Genomic DNA, 17,975 nt, shown 5'->3' with positions numbered 1-17,975 from the left:
CCAGTTCATTGCCACCCTGTTGACACAGAATGACATGTCGGTGACATGACATAGGCACAAGGGAGTGACTGCCAGCAGGTGCAACAACCCCATAGAGCCTCTTCAGCCAGCTTTGGGCCCCCAGTTTTGATTGGGCATGCACAGAGATCATTTGCTGCTTCCTTTACCCCACCCCTCTGTGACAATATAGTTGGGGACAGGCAGCCTCTTTGAGCAGGAGGTTGCATTAGACTAGATGAGCTCCTGAAGTTCCTTCCAACCCTAACTTTCTATGGTTCTCCACCCAAGTCCTGTGCTGGATGCAGCCTGGCCAGATTCTGCTAAGTCATTCAGCTGATCTAAAACTCAGATTTCAAATCATCTAGTCACTGAATTCAAGATCCCAGCAAAGCTTTAGTCTCTAAAGTCTCCTCAAATAGAGTGCTATCAAAGCCTTCCAAGGCAATCGGCTTCAATCTTCAAGCAGGAAGGTAAAGCCTCATACGTTGCACGCGTGAAATTTGATTTTGTTTTAGTAAATGCCATCCAGGCCTTATTAAAATAGATGACATGCATCCCCTTAAAAAGCTCCTGATGCATTTACCGGGGAAAAATAGAAAAAAGAATTCAACCATAAAATTCTTTCTTATCAAGCTCAGATTTTACAGTCAGGGCAGGTAGGTTTAGGCAAAAGTGCAAGGGAAGTTTTTGCATTCAAACTCTGACACAGAAAAAAAAATTCTAGTGAATTAATTGGACTTGGGATCAGCCCCTAAGTACACAAGTCCCAGTTTGGCCTACACATGAACACTCAGACACACATGCACACACACCCCTATGATTATACACACACGCACACTATATATATATATATAGGTTTATGCAGGTAGCTAGTAATGAAAATATGGTTCTTAATCTTTTCAGTTATCTGGGAGAGTGCTTGGCTGAAGGAATTAATCCACTTATTCTGACATCGAGAGTAAAATAGGCATTAAAAACTATTTGTCATAAAACCTGGAGTTTTGAACACCTAATTGCTGCAGTTTATTAGAGGAACAAAACAGAGGAAATCTTTTCTGGCTTCAGCCATATCCGAGGGGATTAATTTGTCACTCTTCAAAAACAACTCATTGGAGGAATACCCTCTTTGATTCTTTATTCGCACATTAATTAGGAGTAATAAGAACACTAGATACACTTGGTATTTAAAAAATTAGGAGAAATAAATCTGCCACACATCTCAAGAGGGGATAAACAACAAAGATATGATTAAACAGAGAGACAACACTGAAAGTGAGTCTCGCCTGTACAAACCATCACTATCGTTCAGCGTGGTTCCAGTCTTCTGAGAGCCCCGAGCTTTAAGGCAAACTAGAAGAAATGATTGATAAACTACCAGTTGGATCTCCCTTTGGGTCATCTCTATTTCCTATGTGATGAAACAACAAGAGAAAAGGTATTCTGCCGAGCATTGGTGCCGAAAAACTCTGATGGTAAGTGAGACTCCGGGGGTCAAGCCGTGCTACGGCAACTCTGGGTGCTCTTGGTAAAATGGAGAATTAGGTGGCTGCTTTATGGATTTTTTTTTCACAATCCTGATCCTTGAGGTCTCACTGGAAGCTAAACCAGTCCAGGGATGGAAGGAAGTGGAAGAAGGTGGGATATACATTACCCCCTTTATCCGGGGGGTGGAGAGCTTCCATATGGCTTGTGTGAAAAGAGCTCCTGCCTTTTTGGCAGCTGGGGTGAGAGCTCCCTCTCCTGACGAGAAACACAATAACCATGGGAGCAGTCCATTGAAACGCAAAAGCCGACCAGTTACTTTTGAAGCACATCTGCCTCCAGAAAGGAAAGGCCAGATACTTTCCTACTTTCAAAACAAACACATCATCTCAGTTCATCCCAGTTACCTGCCCACTCTCAGATATGATTTATCACCAACACAGTAGTACACAGAGGATCAGCTGCTTAATCGATAAAAAATGTGTGGGACGACCTACTTTCCTTCAAGATGCTATTCTCTGCAAAACTAACCTAGGCGCTGGTCTTCACGGAGGACTAAGGACTTGTAGTAGTCGCTAAATGTATATCAAAGCCATTTTTTGTTCACTGGTCTGATCTTCAAAGTTGCTCTAAATTGCTATAGGTCCACTCAAGTTAACACCAGTTCCCCCAGCTTGTACCAGGAGAGGATCTGCCTATAAGGCAACAGACCCAAAGGAAGATTTTTGTTAAAATATGAAATCAAAGTCATTTGGGATTTGATTTTACGCTTGTGATACAGGAAGTGTCTTCCCCATACTCCTGAGATTAAAACTGCCAGATTTCGGACCAAAGACCCAAACAGCTTCCAGTGACTTTCAGTAAGACTCTTGCTTCTAAATCCTGTAGGTGCTTTCGAACAACTCCAAGTGCTGCAAACTTTCAGGGCAATTTTCTCATGCTAGCAGTCCCCTTGTGCACTGTGCCAGTCTGCTCTCCCCTCACTTTCACTGTCTGTGACTCCATTGGCTTCCACCCCAGATTTCCATGTGGACAGCAGAATCAGGATGCTGTATTTCAAGTCAGAAGTTAAGTATTATAACGTGCCAATAATTCACCTTTTATCATCTCCTCAAACGACATGGCTTGAGAAGCAGCCTTTATTGCCTGCTTGCTTAAGGTAATTACTACACGTATTTCCTCCCTGCTGGCTCTGCTGAAGTAGAAAAGGTGTTGGCATTTACTTTGCTACACATAAAGAGAAAAAATTGGTGCATAAGCAACATTTTTCTATACGTTCTAGGGCAAGTTGTAGGTTGAGGGCTAGGAGAACGAACCCAAGTTGGCAACCGAGCTAACGACTATGACGTTGCTGAGATGTTCTCGTGTTGCTCACAGCTGAAGTGTGTGGTGTTCCCAGCTCTTTGTTCCCTTGTTGGTAAAACAACAGTTCTCCACAATCCTTTCTATACACAGTTGTTTCCACCCCACACCCCGACGATATTTTTAAAAAAGGAGAAGACATAAAACCTGTGTAGTTTCTATAATTGTTTTAATTTGAGAGAGGGATGGGTATTTGTGAATTTAAAAAGAGATTTAGTGCTAATTAAATCTATGCTGCCCAGAGAGATATGTCAAAATCCAAGGCACTATGTTTCAAAGGGAAATGAAGTTGATCTGATTAGCAAATGATTTATTTAGCATGTTAACATAGGCTTTTTCATTGTAAAAAGTAGTACTTGGTACCTCAGGGAGGGAAAAAACATGCATTTGTTTTTATTCCTGACAGCATTATAAAAGCATTCACGTGATTATACATTATAAAAGATATGATATATCTATCTATATATTCCTATCTATATCTATGTCTCTATCTAGATAGAGACATAGATATAGATAGGGATATATAGATCTATATATAGATCTAGATAGAGAGATAGATATAGATATATAGAGAGACATATAGATGTCTATATAGATATCAATATCTATCTATATATAGATGTCTATATAGATAGATAGAGATATAGATATCATATATATCGAGATATCTATCTATCTAGATATATCTTATATATATTACAAGGAAACCATAGAATAGTCATTTAATTAAAAAAAAAATCTTTTCAAGGAAACACATTCATAGAAGCCATATGGATATTCTCCATTTAAAAGTCTACCTAGCAGTCAACAGTGTTTTCATTTGAAATGCACTGCTTTTCTAACTGTTTCTCTCCTCCTAATAAAGCACTGCATCCAATTTGTATGTTATTCTGATGAAATGGTTTAAGCAAGACAAAATGAGTAGTTTGAAAAATAAAGGAAACTTCTATAGAGGAAATGAAGTGCTATCATTGAAATCTGTATTTATGTGAAAAGAAAGGGCTAAAACATTACCTCAGAATTCAAGATTACAACATCAGTAGGATATAAAGTAAATCCATTCTAGTGGCGAAACATCAGAAACCATAATCCTTTTTCAAAGACCTTTTGTTATTTTAATGTCTGACAAATTATGCTTTTTTTACAAGAAGAAAAACACTTAGATTTAAGAGGTTTCTTTTACTTCAGTTAAAGTAGTTTCACTCTTTAAAAGTTTTAATTTTCTGTAACCAATAGTATTTACTATGCTGGCTAAGTATTAGCACAAGAGTAAGGTTATTTTAGCCTCAATAGGGCTGAGTACAAAGTTACCACCAAAGACTTTTGCATAAAGTTGTTATGGCAACTATGGTTCGAAAAAGTACTTAAGTTTAGCAGTGGTTTTGTTGATGTTAATTTGGCCAATTTTGCCTTTATTTTTTTTTAAAGTTGTTTGAATGGTATAAGAAACTGTTACTTCTTCATTATGTGACTACCAGATTTAAATTAGAGAAGCTAAGAATATCTTTCAAAGCTTATTTACAACAGAAGAAATCCCAGGATAATGTGGGAAGGCCTTATCCTGCAACAAGGGCCCATGGATGGGTAACTGCACCTGTATAGGAACCCATTCATTTCCATGCAACTTCACCATGGACACAGGGGTCTGCCCACATCCTTCTCAGTACAGGATTGAGACCTCATGCACCAGAGGCAAAAGGAAGTTCAAAATTTGACATTGGCCTCATAGAATCCAGCATCGTACAAGAGAAGCTGGCTGGCTAAAGGAATAAAGGTTAACAGCTCTAATGTCTTGTTAGCCTAGGCTGAGATTGAAGAAGACTGAGACTAAGGTCCTTACCAATATGCTTGTGCCTTTACATCACTTAAAAGGACGGGAGCAGTACATAGCATCTCTCAAACAAAAGAGAATCCCCTGGTGTAGATATGCCTGAAAATGGCTACATGGCTGCCCTCTCTAAAATCCCTCCGTACAACTCATCTCCGGTACAGTGCCTGAAAAACACCCAACAACTGATATGCCGTGACTACCATTGATCATGTGAACCAGTTAGTCTGTGCACCCCCAATCCATTTGCTGATTCCACCTTGGCTCTTATCTTAATCCTAGAGTAAGGGGCAGGATGGCCATTTGCACGGGGTGTCTCATCATCAGCATTAGGCTATTAGAGGTCACTGAAATACATAATAACAATGGTGATGAACCTTTGGGTATGCAGTGAGTGAGGAATGGAACTGGCACTAACTTCTCTTGTTCATTCTGGCATATTGAACATGGTCTTTCCTCTAATTCCACTGGCAAAACTATTGTCCACATGGTAGTTATTTTTCTTTCCCTGGAGACAGCGTTCTCAATTTTCCCCTCTCTAATCCATGCACACTTAAAATAGCCTTTTTCAACACCCATGGTGGCCATGGTACCACTTCACCTTGAATCCCTGAACTAGGCCCCCACTTTTCCTCACATCAGACTCCACATTGCCACTTTCAAAGGTCATCTATACATTTACTCCCACCTACATATCACTGGGTGCATCTACACGTGCAATTAATGCAAAGCAATAAACTCCAGCACATATCGCACTGGGGTTTACTGCTCCTGGGCACTGCATTTACACGTGCGCCTGGAACTGCAGTATGTTGAGCTGGGGAGCATCCCCGGCTGGTAGGGGACCTGGGGGTAGGGGATGGGGAGGTCAGCTTGCCAGCCTAGGTCTGCTTTGACCCAGCTCAACATGCTGCAGAGGGGCTGGCTGGGGCATGAGGGTGCTTCAGTGCAGAGCTAGCTGGCAGACTGCCCCCACACCGAAGCATATTCATGCCCCAGCCAGCCCTGTTAGCATCTACACGTGTTATTGTGCACTAAAAAATGCCACTGCAGGATAGTACTTGTATTTACAAGCGCTAAGCTACAGCAGCATTTATGGCTAAGTACAGACAGTCAAAAAGCCTGAGACTGAATTGATTCAGCCTTTGCAGGTTTCATAGGTTTCATAGATAATAGAGTTGGAAGGGACCCAATAGATCATTGTGTCCGACCCCCTGCCCCAGCAGGAAAAGAACCGAAGTCAAATGACCCCAGTCAGGTGATTGTCAAGCCTCCTCTTGAAGACCTCCAAGTTAGGCGACAGTGCCACCTCTCTTGGAAGCCAATTCCAGACTCTGGCCACCCTTACTGTAAAAAATGTCTTCCTAATGTCTAACCTGGTTAGTCTAAACTGCAAAGATTAAACTGAGAAACAACTGGATACACATTTACCTTTGATTCAGGAAATGCAGCCACATGCCTGGAGTGACTCAGGCCAGAAGCCAGTGAGGCACTAGAGCACGGCTCTCTGGCACTTCCTCTTCCTGCTGCCCCTGAGCTCTCTGGGATTTGCAGTCCAGAATTACAGCAGCAGGACTCTGCAAAGCTGGTCATCACTTCCTCCTCCTGCTTCCAGGTGCCTCTGGGATTTGTAGTCACAGCCAGCAGTAAATTTCAGTAAGGTTAGCAGAGCAGGGCAGGGCATCTCTGTATTTGGGGGAAGGGGGTTTTAACCCTTCCCTCCCTGACCCCAGCCAGGGTTTGCCTGGGTGAGGCAATCCTTGCCTGCCTCTCTCTGTCTCTCTCACTCTCCCCCTCAAACCAACCTTTCTCTGCTGGATCCGACAGTACAGCCCAGCCCAGCCCAGGGCTGCAAAGCATGCTGGGAGACTCTGATTTAACTTGAACCAGGAAACAGTCTGGGACAGAAGTTTCATAAACTGGTTTGCCCCAGATCGGTTAAGTCTGATACTACATTCAACTAGGTTTACCTTAAACCAGTTTCAGCCATTTTGAAACTGGTTTATGGGCACTGAGCTTCCGTTCTGCTACAAGTTTAAACTCCTATATTTCAATCCTATGAAATATGACATTTCATTTCTACCCAGGAGAACTTTTACAATCTTTTCTCCAATGCCTGATGAAGGGTGTTTGTGCCCGAAAGCTTGCAATTAAAGAATTTTTTTTTTTGCAAAAATCTTGTTGGTCTAATAAAAGATGATATCTTTATGATGAGTCCCGATTGCCTTTTCCTCTAGACCAATACAGCCACAACCTGGATACTTGCTTATAAACACCCTTTTTCTTTTTCTGTGAAGAACTGAAAGCTTCTTTAAATAAGATCAGGAAACATTCTGTATGGCCAGGCTCTTCCCTCCTCTGAGTTATTGTCACTTAATAATATGCTGCAAAGTGTATATCTACTTTATTATTTATTTTCACAGAGGTCTGTATAAATGCCAGCTGCTGGCCATATGCTTAATCTGACAAGGAATTATCAATGGTCTATGTTGTCTGTGCATGCTTGACTCTGTTTACATATTTATACTCTATTATGGCATATTATAAATCCAGCTATCTTAACTTTTATGGTTAGGAGCCAAATCCTTCAGGTTTTCACACAGGCAGAATTCCCACTACCTGTATGGAAAAATCCTACAGAAATTAAGAAGATGAAAACCATTAGAGTCTATAGAAATCACTTGAAAAAACATCTCGGATTTAACTGAGAATAATACCCTTCCAGGAGATTTTTTTTAAAATGTCCAGTAGGATTTTCTAGCAGGAAGACAGTATTCAGACAAATTCCAGAGTATGGTCCAAACTCTCTGTTTGCCCTGTTAGCTCCACAGTTCCCACCATTGTCATATCTGATCACAAAGACAATCACATTTATCCTGTCCAATTTGGTGAGTTAGCAAATGTTCATTTGCACTTTAGGAAAAGGAAACTGAGGAAGAGCATAATTAAGTTACATGCCCAGAGTCACAGGCAAAATATGTAGTAGAGTTGGGAATTGAACTTGAGCAGCCTGCCTTCCCTGCCAGTGCCTTTCTCCTAACAAGGCTATCATGTGCTACCGCTGGGCATCTCTACACAGCTAAAGCCAAATTTAACGATTTGCTTCTGTTTACACCCAACCATATTAAAACGATACATATCATCCATTACTAAGAATGTCTTTAATGTGTTCAGGCTGTGATAAATCTCTGATGAAAGCATTTTAAGATGCATTCTACGCATCGGGCCTATTTGTCAGCGTGGGGGTACATTTCTCTGCAGTCTGACGATGGCATCCTTTGGATTCAACTTCAGCATTCCCACGTGGAAAAATGAAGCAGGAAGATAGTGAGAGAAGAGCTCCCTTCTCACTTAATTTATTACCTAATACTTGGCAGCCCAAGGTTTATAAGACACTACAGAACTGTCTACATGTTTCCCCGTGTGGCAGATTGAAGATAAATGTTAATAGATTTGCTTATAAAGTTTATTTAAAGGGAGAACTTAACTGTATTATTTTTCATGGAGGTGTGAACATTGCTTAAGGAGCTTAAGTCTCCATGTATAAGCATTATCAGATAGGTTGCCGAGAATGCTAATATGCATTAATATGAAACTCGGAAACCAGCTTTCACTGGTCTATGTAGATAGGGCCATTTTGTAAATAATGCCCTTTCTGATATTGCAGAGTTCTAGGATTGCTGAATGTATTATTATTTCCAAGTATAATGACATTACCACATAATACACACCCTCCCTGGCCTCTTTCCATGTCTCCCATAAAATCAACAACAAAGCCAGCGTGGTGGAATTCACTCTTCTCTACCGCTCTATCCGACACCTGTCACAGTGGGATTTTGTCAGCCATCCTAAATGGCAGCGTGTCATTCTGCAAAAGTCAAGATGCTGAAGGGGCTTTGAAAACAGTCTCATTTTTCACTTGTCAAAATGTACCCAGATTCAGATTCTGACATGGCTCCCACTGAAATCATCTGCAATGATCTCATAAAGCAGGATTGGGCCTTTGCATGACAAACTGATGAAGACCTTCATGCCCCTCTCTGCTCCCTAGCTTCAAGTGAGAGAGGCAGGTGGCTCAGGATGTCACAGCACCAACTCAGCCTCCTCCAGGATTTAGTTTCTAGTGCACATGCGATGGTGTGTTGGAAATACATTTAAAGGTAAGTTATATCAAAACCAGATATTACAGTTTGTGACAGAAATGCAATTAGAAAGCTTAAGAAAAAAAATCATGAAAAAAAGGCATTAATATCAATATACTTTTCTTTATTAGGTTTGGATACAAGCATTATCTAAGAGTATTTACAATGTAAAACCCTGCAGTGTTGACCTGGTTAATATGATCCTGGCAGCAAAACAGACTAAGCACAAAAATGAAGTACTATTTTAATTTCATACAGAGGGAAGGACAAATGGTGAAAGTATATATGCAGTGTTCAGAGTAATACATATATAATAATCATAGGTGTTGCTAGCAATCCAGGTAGAAAGCAAAGTTCATGTCTTCAAAATACGTTTAGTCTGACACTGCCCTTTAATTAAGTACCAATTTAGATTTTACTCCTGCCCCCTACAAAGCTTTAATGAAATATGAAAGCAGCAAAAGAAACCCATGTGTTCCATGGTAAGGTGTGAGGAATGGTTCTCTATTTTAATTAACAAAAAATATAGGTATACAAACAATATTTTAAGTATTTTTGGAAATATCTGCCTTTTTACCCCTGCGCCATTACATTACATGTGAAGTAACAAGCACGTGAGAGGACATGATTTTCTGGCTACTGTATTGAATATGCACTTTTAAAGACAGTAAGACTCAGGAATTCATCTGTATCCAAAAGAGCTAATCTAACAGCAATTAAAAAGCCAGTGAATACACTTAGATGAATTCCAGTTTGTAGAATATGGTGAAGCCATGTAGTTAGCATGCGTGGTTATAACAGAAATACAATATCTAATCACTGGTGGGGCAAAGATGTTTGATCATGCCAACCCCCATTCTCACCACTGCTTCTAGAAAAAGAAATGCCTGGAGATGTGGAAACAGCCTGAGCATGCTGTTACATTGATGGTATAGCATTCATTTGCTGGGAGGTGAAAACCTTTTGTTTCTGATTTCAGTTGTGTGTTCAAGGCAATTTTGAAATTGGCTTCAGCTACATCCCATCCTCCCTTGCATTAAAATCAGGCAAGCAACTGTGCTATATATCCCCACCCATCATTCACTCTTGGGATGCATTATTCCTTTAAATCAGAAGCTTCCAGTTAAGGACAGGAGAGCCTTAGCCACCTTGTACCCATGCTCCTTTCCTCCGCGAAGGGAGACAATGTCAGAGGCCTCTCCTAAATGCTTCTCCTCCTCTATCCATCCCTTCACACGCACATTCCCACCTTCTCTCCCCTGCTTGATTTGAGCAATTCTAGGTGAAGATCTATGACACAGAGAAGAGATTCAGGGAAATCAGGCCAGGAGAAGAAAGTTGTTCAGCATATTTCTCCTGTGCTGGAAGATGGGGTGGGGGTGGCAGTGGAATATAGTTTCTGCAACAAGTGACTTGTCCGGAGGAAGAATGTGTGTCAACTGCAGAGGAGGGAACAGGACCCAAATCTCTTGATACCAAGCTCAGCATTTTAACAACTCACAGAGCTAGCTTTGGTGGGGGGGTGCTAATTCGCGTATGCAAACACAGTTCAACTACTTCTAGTTTAGAAGACAGACCCAGAGGAACAACACAGGATGCCTGAGGGCACTAATGTAGAGACAGGACCAGAAAGAGGTCTTTGCAATGCTGCCACTAAGGTGGCTACATCACACTTGGTTTTGAATGACGGTGCGCACAGAGTACTGAGACATAGCTCAGTGCCACGCTGGGGTGCAGACATGCTGTAGAGCAGTGGTGTTCAAACTGGGGTATGCAGCACTTTGCCAAGGGGCATGTGCCTACATTTTAATAATAGCAGTAGAGCTTCTGATTCATAGTGCACAGAGTGTAACAGCATTGCCACACACTTGCACTGGTGCTGACACTCCTCACAAGGAATGAGTATGTAGAGCTGTGTCCAGTGTAGGGAGTACAAGCAGCAATATTTTGCAGGTAAAGGGGTAGGTGACTAAAACCAGTATGAAAACCACTGCTGTAAAGTAGTTCTTATCCCTTTAAGAAGCATCTTTGTCTCCATCCTGCTTTCTTTTACATTATATTGTTTCAGTGGGTACCGCTTTCTATTTTTATTATAATTATAACTTACGTATGCTTAGGCACATGAAATGATTTCATGCTCACCTTGCAGCATAACTACATATTGTCAGTAACCCCCTTTTTTTTTTTAAGGCAAACTTGTCTCTCAGGCTCAGTCAGAATGACTAGAAAAAGCCATATTTAAAGGATTACACTTTACAACCTGCATCAACTCTGTAATTATTTGCAATACAGTCCGTCATGCAGCATAGCAAGAGGGTTCTGCTGCAGCACAGTACACTCTAAGGGAATAGAAATATTTGCTAGCATTTATATCATTTGTAGTCCTAATCTAAGGGTATTATGAAGCTAATGTTTAGGTGCCTTTGAAGGTGTACTTGAAGCTCATGGAAGTGGACTGAGCTCAATGGGCTATGGCCAAGACCTGCATATATTTTCTTCAATAAATGAAAAAGTATAAGAGGGGAGGTAAAGCCTGACATTTCTTAATGTCCACCTGTATGTCCAGTATCCCCAGTGACTAATGATGTGGCTCATCACCAGTACAAAACTGAAAAACAGAACACTACAGTGCCTAGAAATATGCCAGGAAAAGTTTACTATTTACTGTCATTCCTCCTTAGGGTAGCATTACTCCAACCCTCTTGAGAGAAGTCTCCCTACACCATCCCAGCTTCAAAGGTATCTTCTTACCCAGATGAAAGAGGAGGAAGTTTGCATCATGCTCATTTTCGAGCCACCTGAAACTCCTAGATGTAGGGCATGCACCCCAAATCTCATCCTCACCCAGAATTCAGGTTGTGCACTCCCCATCTGCCTTTGCCTCCCTTTAAACTGAAGCCTGGCTCTGCACCTGTCTGATACCACCTAACTGCAGAACCTCTCAAGACTCAGATGGACTCCATCACAGGTTGCATCTTCCCTTTTTGGCCTTACATGCCCTTTGGAGGCTTCCAAATTCTCTAAGCGGAGGGAGGCAACGACCCAACTCCTTCAGAAAAGGGAAACATCAGAAAGCTGGAAACACTTAACTAATCTGCAGTGCAGAAGATGCAGCAAACAGCAGCAGGCAGGCACAAAATAGCCACTTTAGGGCTGCAGCAGCCTGGCTCTGCCAGATCGGAAGAACTGGCTTCAGAAAGGCATCCTAGGACAGACTGTTTTTCAGAAGGCAAACTTATGCTCAGGGGAGCTCAAAGCAGCCAAGGACAGATTTGTAAAGGGATGCAGGCTTCTAAAAGGGCAGGTTTGAAAGCAACGGGGGCTAAGTGCCTGAATGCCTTTAAGAAAATTCTCCTCTAAGCAGGTATCAGCATCTTCAGACACCTAAAAAACCTTTTAAAATCTTACCCCAAGTGTCTTAACACTGCAGCTACTTAACTTGTAATAGTATTTGGATGGTGCTGTGGATTCAGGTGTAATTAATGGTGTATAATGGGCGGCATTGATAAGATCCAGATAAGGTTACCACAAAGGATGGGTCTGCTGCTGTATGTAGCATAGTTCCTCTGATTTTATGTCATGCTTGATATATGGGGAATCCAAAAGAAATTCTAAGAAGTATCTGCCCTCCTGTGAGTCTGGACCTTCAGCCTATCTATCTATCTGAACTATTTGATTTATCAGATTTGGGCTTTATGCTTCACTGAGGACGAATTGGATGGAGTGTGCCATGCATTGACAGCATGCAAATCCTAGCCATGGTAATCATGGGCTTGCCCTGGTGGCCCTCCCATTAATACACACTTAAATATATTGTTTTTTTGAATTTATGAACAATTGCTTATAACAATTGTGGTTATTTGTATCTCAGAGGTGCCAGGAAGAATTACAAAGATCAGCGCTCTATTGTTATATTTTGAACATACACGTGATACGAGACTCCACCTGAGAAGTTAAATATAAATAGGGAAGAGAACACAGGAAGTTGCAATACTCCCAGTTTTTCAGATTTAGAGCTTTATTTTTGAGCTAAATTCTTAAAAGTGTTCACATGTTGCAATAGCTAACTCCTAGGTCTAGCAACTCAGTCCAGAGTGACAGACCTACACACCCCACACAATAGGTGGTGTGCGATAGGTGCCTAAGGAAGGGATTTTCAGATAAACTGGAGAGGAAAGGTTTGGAAATCCAAGCAGCCAAGGCATATGCTGTTGGCAGAGACTTGGGTATCCATAGCTGGGCAGTATTTTTGAGGACTTAGGAAGATATACTTTAAAAGTACTTCAGATAAAGGCACAATATGAAGTGCTTTTAATTTGTACCATAGCGGTACAAGCTGTACCGTGTGCATGCAGTTCCTTCTCATTAAATCATCTCAAATTTTGCTGAGGCCAATGCTATTGAACTGCCTCACCTCTAGGAGAATATTCCCAACATCCTTCTGGGGTGGAAACTGTCAAGCCTTATGGGAAGGAAAGGGAAGCTAAGTCTGATGTCTGTTCGTACAATCGTGGCTGCTCATATACCTTTAAAAATCTAACTGACTTTTCCAAGGTCACTAGGGATCCTGGAAACAGAGCTGGGTAATGAATCCTGATCTGAGTCTCAATCTATAGCTTAGCTGGGTAATGAATCCTGATCTGAGTCTCAATCTATTGCTTAAACACAAGCCGGTACTTGCAAGCAAAAGAAAGATGAATTTCTTTTTTAGTGACTGTTCTTTTCCCTTTTGTGAAAGTGAATTACTAGATGAAGAAAAGTCTCCTCCTTCACAAGTCCTCCTTGATCTTACTATCACAAACTGTGTATATACTTCTAATATGTTCACTGACTGCCATTTCTGTGTTCTCCTGATCTTCAATAGGACATAAATGAACAAAAATATGGCATGATGCTTGTTATCTGAAAGGATTCAGGTAGAACAAATATCATAGCAACAATCAGGGTACTTGAAAACTGTATTTTCCCAGAAAAGATTTTTACTAGCCTTCTTGGATCATACACAAAGGAAGTCCAAAATCTAAGGGGAGGAAAAAAAAAAAATCAGCACAACAACCCTTGGTAACAGATGGTTTGAAAGTTCACACAAGATTAATTACTTTGTTTTGTTTTTCTTTCATTTTAAACGATTGAACTGCCTGTGAAAATGACTCTTATCTGAGCAAGATGTAGCACACGCAAAGATCACGCGAGTTTCACCTGTCTTTGGCAATTTCAGAATAGTCTGTACCAAGAAACGTGACCGAACACCTCTTCAGGGAAAACGTACAACTTTAATTCATATCAATGGCTGCATCCAAACGAGCGCAGTCGTGCAGTATGTGGCACCGCAGACCTATCTGCAGGGTCACACACTGCACATTTAGGCATTCCCGGCTGCTACTTCGCAGTACAGGGGCATTTTTTTGGCCTGTGGAGATCCAGGGGTCAAACAAACCTGCATAGAAAAAAAAGCAGGTTGGCACACGTGGAGTGCCACCCAAAACTGGGACCTGGCCGGCCGGACCCGTGATCCAGCTCCACCCAGGCTCCAAGCTGCAGGAACCACGCAGCTGCAGCTTCCCCAGCCCCCCCAGTAAGGCTGCTGGGGGCACCACACTTACCCACCCAAGGTATCCCACTGCTAGTTGTCCTCAGGGAACCAAACACCCGCGTACATCTGGACGTGGCCAACAGAGTTGCAGCCACTTATGCCAGAGATGATTTATGAGTTGTTCTATTACTAAAAGAGCATCTTATTCAGAAAGGAGTCCATAGGATTTTAGCATCGTGAGGTCCCTTACAAGCCATATTTTTCTAGAAGTGGAATTTCATTTTTAAATGTTAAATAACATCGTGATCCAATACAGGCACACTGGACTGGTGCACTTACATTTTCAGTATATTTAGATTTGATGAATTAAACCACAGAAGGATGAAGCTTTTGGCCAGGTAAAACACAACGGAAATCCTCAGCCTATGACATATTGCACTAGCAAATCATCACCTGAAAAATACTACAGGTCTTGAACAACATCGATTGTTCAGGCATTTCTAACGTACACCAACACTTTTGTGCCACTTAATTTTTCTGAGATTTAGTGAGGACCACAGATAATTCCTGAATAGGGGATCTTCAAGTGGAAGAAGATAAAGGACAACAAAATATTCTATAGCAGGAACAAGTTTTCAGTCTGGGGAACAGACGCTTTGTTCATATTTATATAAGCAGCACGTGTGTTATCTACAGTACGGAGATGCAGGCAAGGAGGATACAGACTATACCATAGCATGACTTTCTCCATTCCACAACAGGAGATATTTTAGAAGATATTTAGGATTTCAAGTACATTTCCCACTGGATTATATCTACAGATGAGCAAATTAATCTTTATAATCTTAGAACTTCCTCCCTCTAAACGAAACAACACGGAGTTTAAGAAATGTGCACGTGCCCTCCAATCGGCATTCAGATTCCCTTACAAGGTCCCTCTTTGCTATCTTTTTTAGTTTGTACAACTCCCTGCCCCAACCAACAATAAAGATGCCATGCTACTGTCAGCTACATCTCTTGGGCCCCAATGCTGTAGTAATGAAAGAGACATGTCAGCTTTAATAAACTACAGCTAATCAAGACAGAAAACATGTCTGGGAAAGGCCTTTTTGTTGTTGCAACAGCACTGGTGTTGAATTTACAAAGTTCATGTGCTGAAATGCAGATGAGGTCCACGTAGCCTTGTAAGTATTGTTTAGCACTTACCTGTACCTAAATGAAGTGATATATTTTAAAGCCATGTAAACACAGGGCCATTTTGAATTCACATGCAATGTCTCACCACTGACATCAGTGGGGCTATGAGAATTATCAGCTCGGCATCTTCCCCCTTTTCTAGAGACAGAAATTGGTTTTGCCCTTGGTTCTTTTTCTGAGATTATCTTTTCCTCTCAGCAAGTCAGCCACACAGCATGAACACTTTACAATATTCCCTTTATATTCTAAAACTCGTCACTAAATACATACTTCGGACTCCGCCTAAAAGACAGTACCTCCAGGAATCCTTTATAAAATTAAGCCAATCTCCTCAAAGGTCTAACTCCCATTTAAATCAGCACACATTAGGCATCTGAATGCCTTTGAGGGTCCACATCTACACTTAGTATGTGGGAGAGCTATTGCCTATACAGAGTCCTAAAAGAATGAGGCCTAACCAGCTGCATTTAAACTCTGATTTACTTAACAATGCAAGACCTGAGTGACTTCAATGGCTAAGAGGAAAGGATTTTTTCAGGGATCATCTTTTTTGGACCAACATGGCCGAAATAAATTAGACAAGCATGCGAATGCAAGTCCTTCTTCATCATGCCACTTTATCAGACCTGATGAAGAATGTCCTGCATTCAAAAGATCATCCAAGTTTATTCCAACTATGCAGTTGGTCCAATAAAAAATATCACCTCCCTCTGTTCCTCCCTGCCCCCTCCAAAAAAAATCCTTGCCTCTTGCATAAATCCTGTACCATTGTGGCTACAACATCACTCGAACACAGGGATGGAAAATTACTTGGGCTGAAGGGCCACTTGAAGTTTTGGTGAGCTGTTGCAGGCTGGGGGGAAGTGCTGATCTGGCCCAGCTTGGGGGAGGGCAATTGATCCTATTCGGCCCCAGCCTGTCTGCCCCACACCCACTGCCGGGGGCACCAGATGGAGTGAGGAAATGGGGGCTCCAGAGACCAGACCAGAACCCCCCACGGGCAGGGTATGCTTGGCTGGGATGAGGCCTCATACAGAGTGGAGGGAGGTTAGGATTTTGAGACAGTGACAGTGCGAGGTCAGGGCCTGGGCCCAGGGCAAAGCTGCAATCCAGTCCCCACACATCCCTGTTATGGGCATTGGTTCTGCGGGCAAGGACACGCAGGAAGCAGACTGGTCTCTGCCCTGGGCTGTCACCACTGTGGTCCCACAGCCAGCCCACCCACATCCCATCTGATCTTCCCAGCTGAGCACGCCCTGCTTACAGGGGTCCATGAAGACCCTGCCTGCCCATTCTGTCCGGTGCTGCTAGCAGTGGATGTAGGGTGGACTGGCAGCCAGGCAGAGTGAGATGCTGCTGTGTGGGCTGCCAGGAAGTCAAGTCCAGCTGCTATGCTGCCCCTGCACATCTTAGGGCAACGGGAAGCACCCCATCTACCAAAGTGGGGACAGGGCCACAGGCCAAAGCAAATACCTTACTGGGCCAGATCCAGTCCACTGGCTGTATTTTGCCCACCCCTGCTCTAATGCTACTATTGAATGGCTAAGGTCATTTTCAAAAGTGAATCAGCCCATGGCCTGGAGGGTTAGGAACCTAAGGTGGTATTTAGGTGGATTTTAGGCACGCAAATTCAGAGCATCTCTCAAAAATCCCCATGTAAACCCATATACAACTAAAGTCTGTCTAAGTTTTGCCACTACAATACTGGGCCATGGCATCACTGAATAAATTAGTTAGAAGTTGGTTTTATACCGCCATTATAAGAAGTACCTAGCATTGGGTACATCCACTCCTGTTGAAGTTGCATTGGGGCCACTATCAGAGCAATAGTCTTTTGAAAAAGTCCCATTTATGATAGAGGATGAAACCATGACAGTATTCTGGGGTTTAGAACAATGTTTTATTTGGCCATGTATGGCTCAAATCCTATTAGCTGCCCTTTCAATATTCAACAGGGACCCAAAGCAAAAGTTTATTTTAAGATTAAACTTGTCAGAATAAACAAAATCACAGTAGAAAGAAAAAAAAAAAAGCAGAAACTGTCTTTTCCTTAACAATGAACACAAAGATGTCTCTTTTTTCAAGAAGAGTATTTGGTATTGTCATCATAACTAGAGAAGACACTGGGCAATCCTCTTTCACTGAAATAATATCATTTGCATTAACCTTCCATTTTGCAGTTTGTCTACCTCACCTGGCTGAATACTTCAGATAACAGTCATAAATAAATGGCCATTGTATAGTGAACCATGATCACTCCTCCCTTGAAGGTGGCGGATCCATTAATGAAAAGCCTTAAAAATCCCAATTGTAAAGACTTTCTAGAATGAGAGAAATCCCACAACTTGAGTTGTCACCTTCCTCAATACCTCAAACTGGTCAGTACTCTTTAGAGATGAGCAGGCAGGCATTTCTCAAACCCACCCCCCCT

The sequence above is a fragment of the Alligator mississippiensis genome, chromosome 6 (genome assembly GCF_030867095.1).
Source record: "Alligator mississippiensis isolate rAllMis1 chromosome 6, rAllMis1, whole genome shotgun sequence".
Classification (NCBI taxonomy): Eukaryota; Metazoa; Chordata; order Crocodylia; family Alligatoridae; genus Alligator; species Alligator mississippiensis.
Note: the sequence above shows the minus strand (reverse complement) of the source record.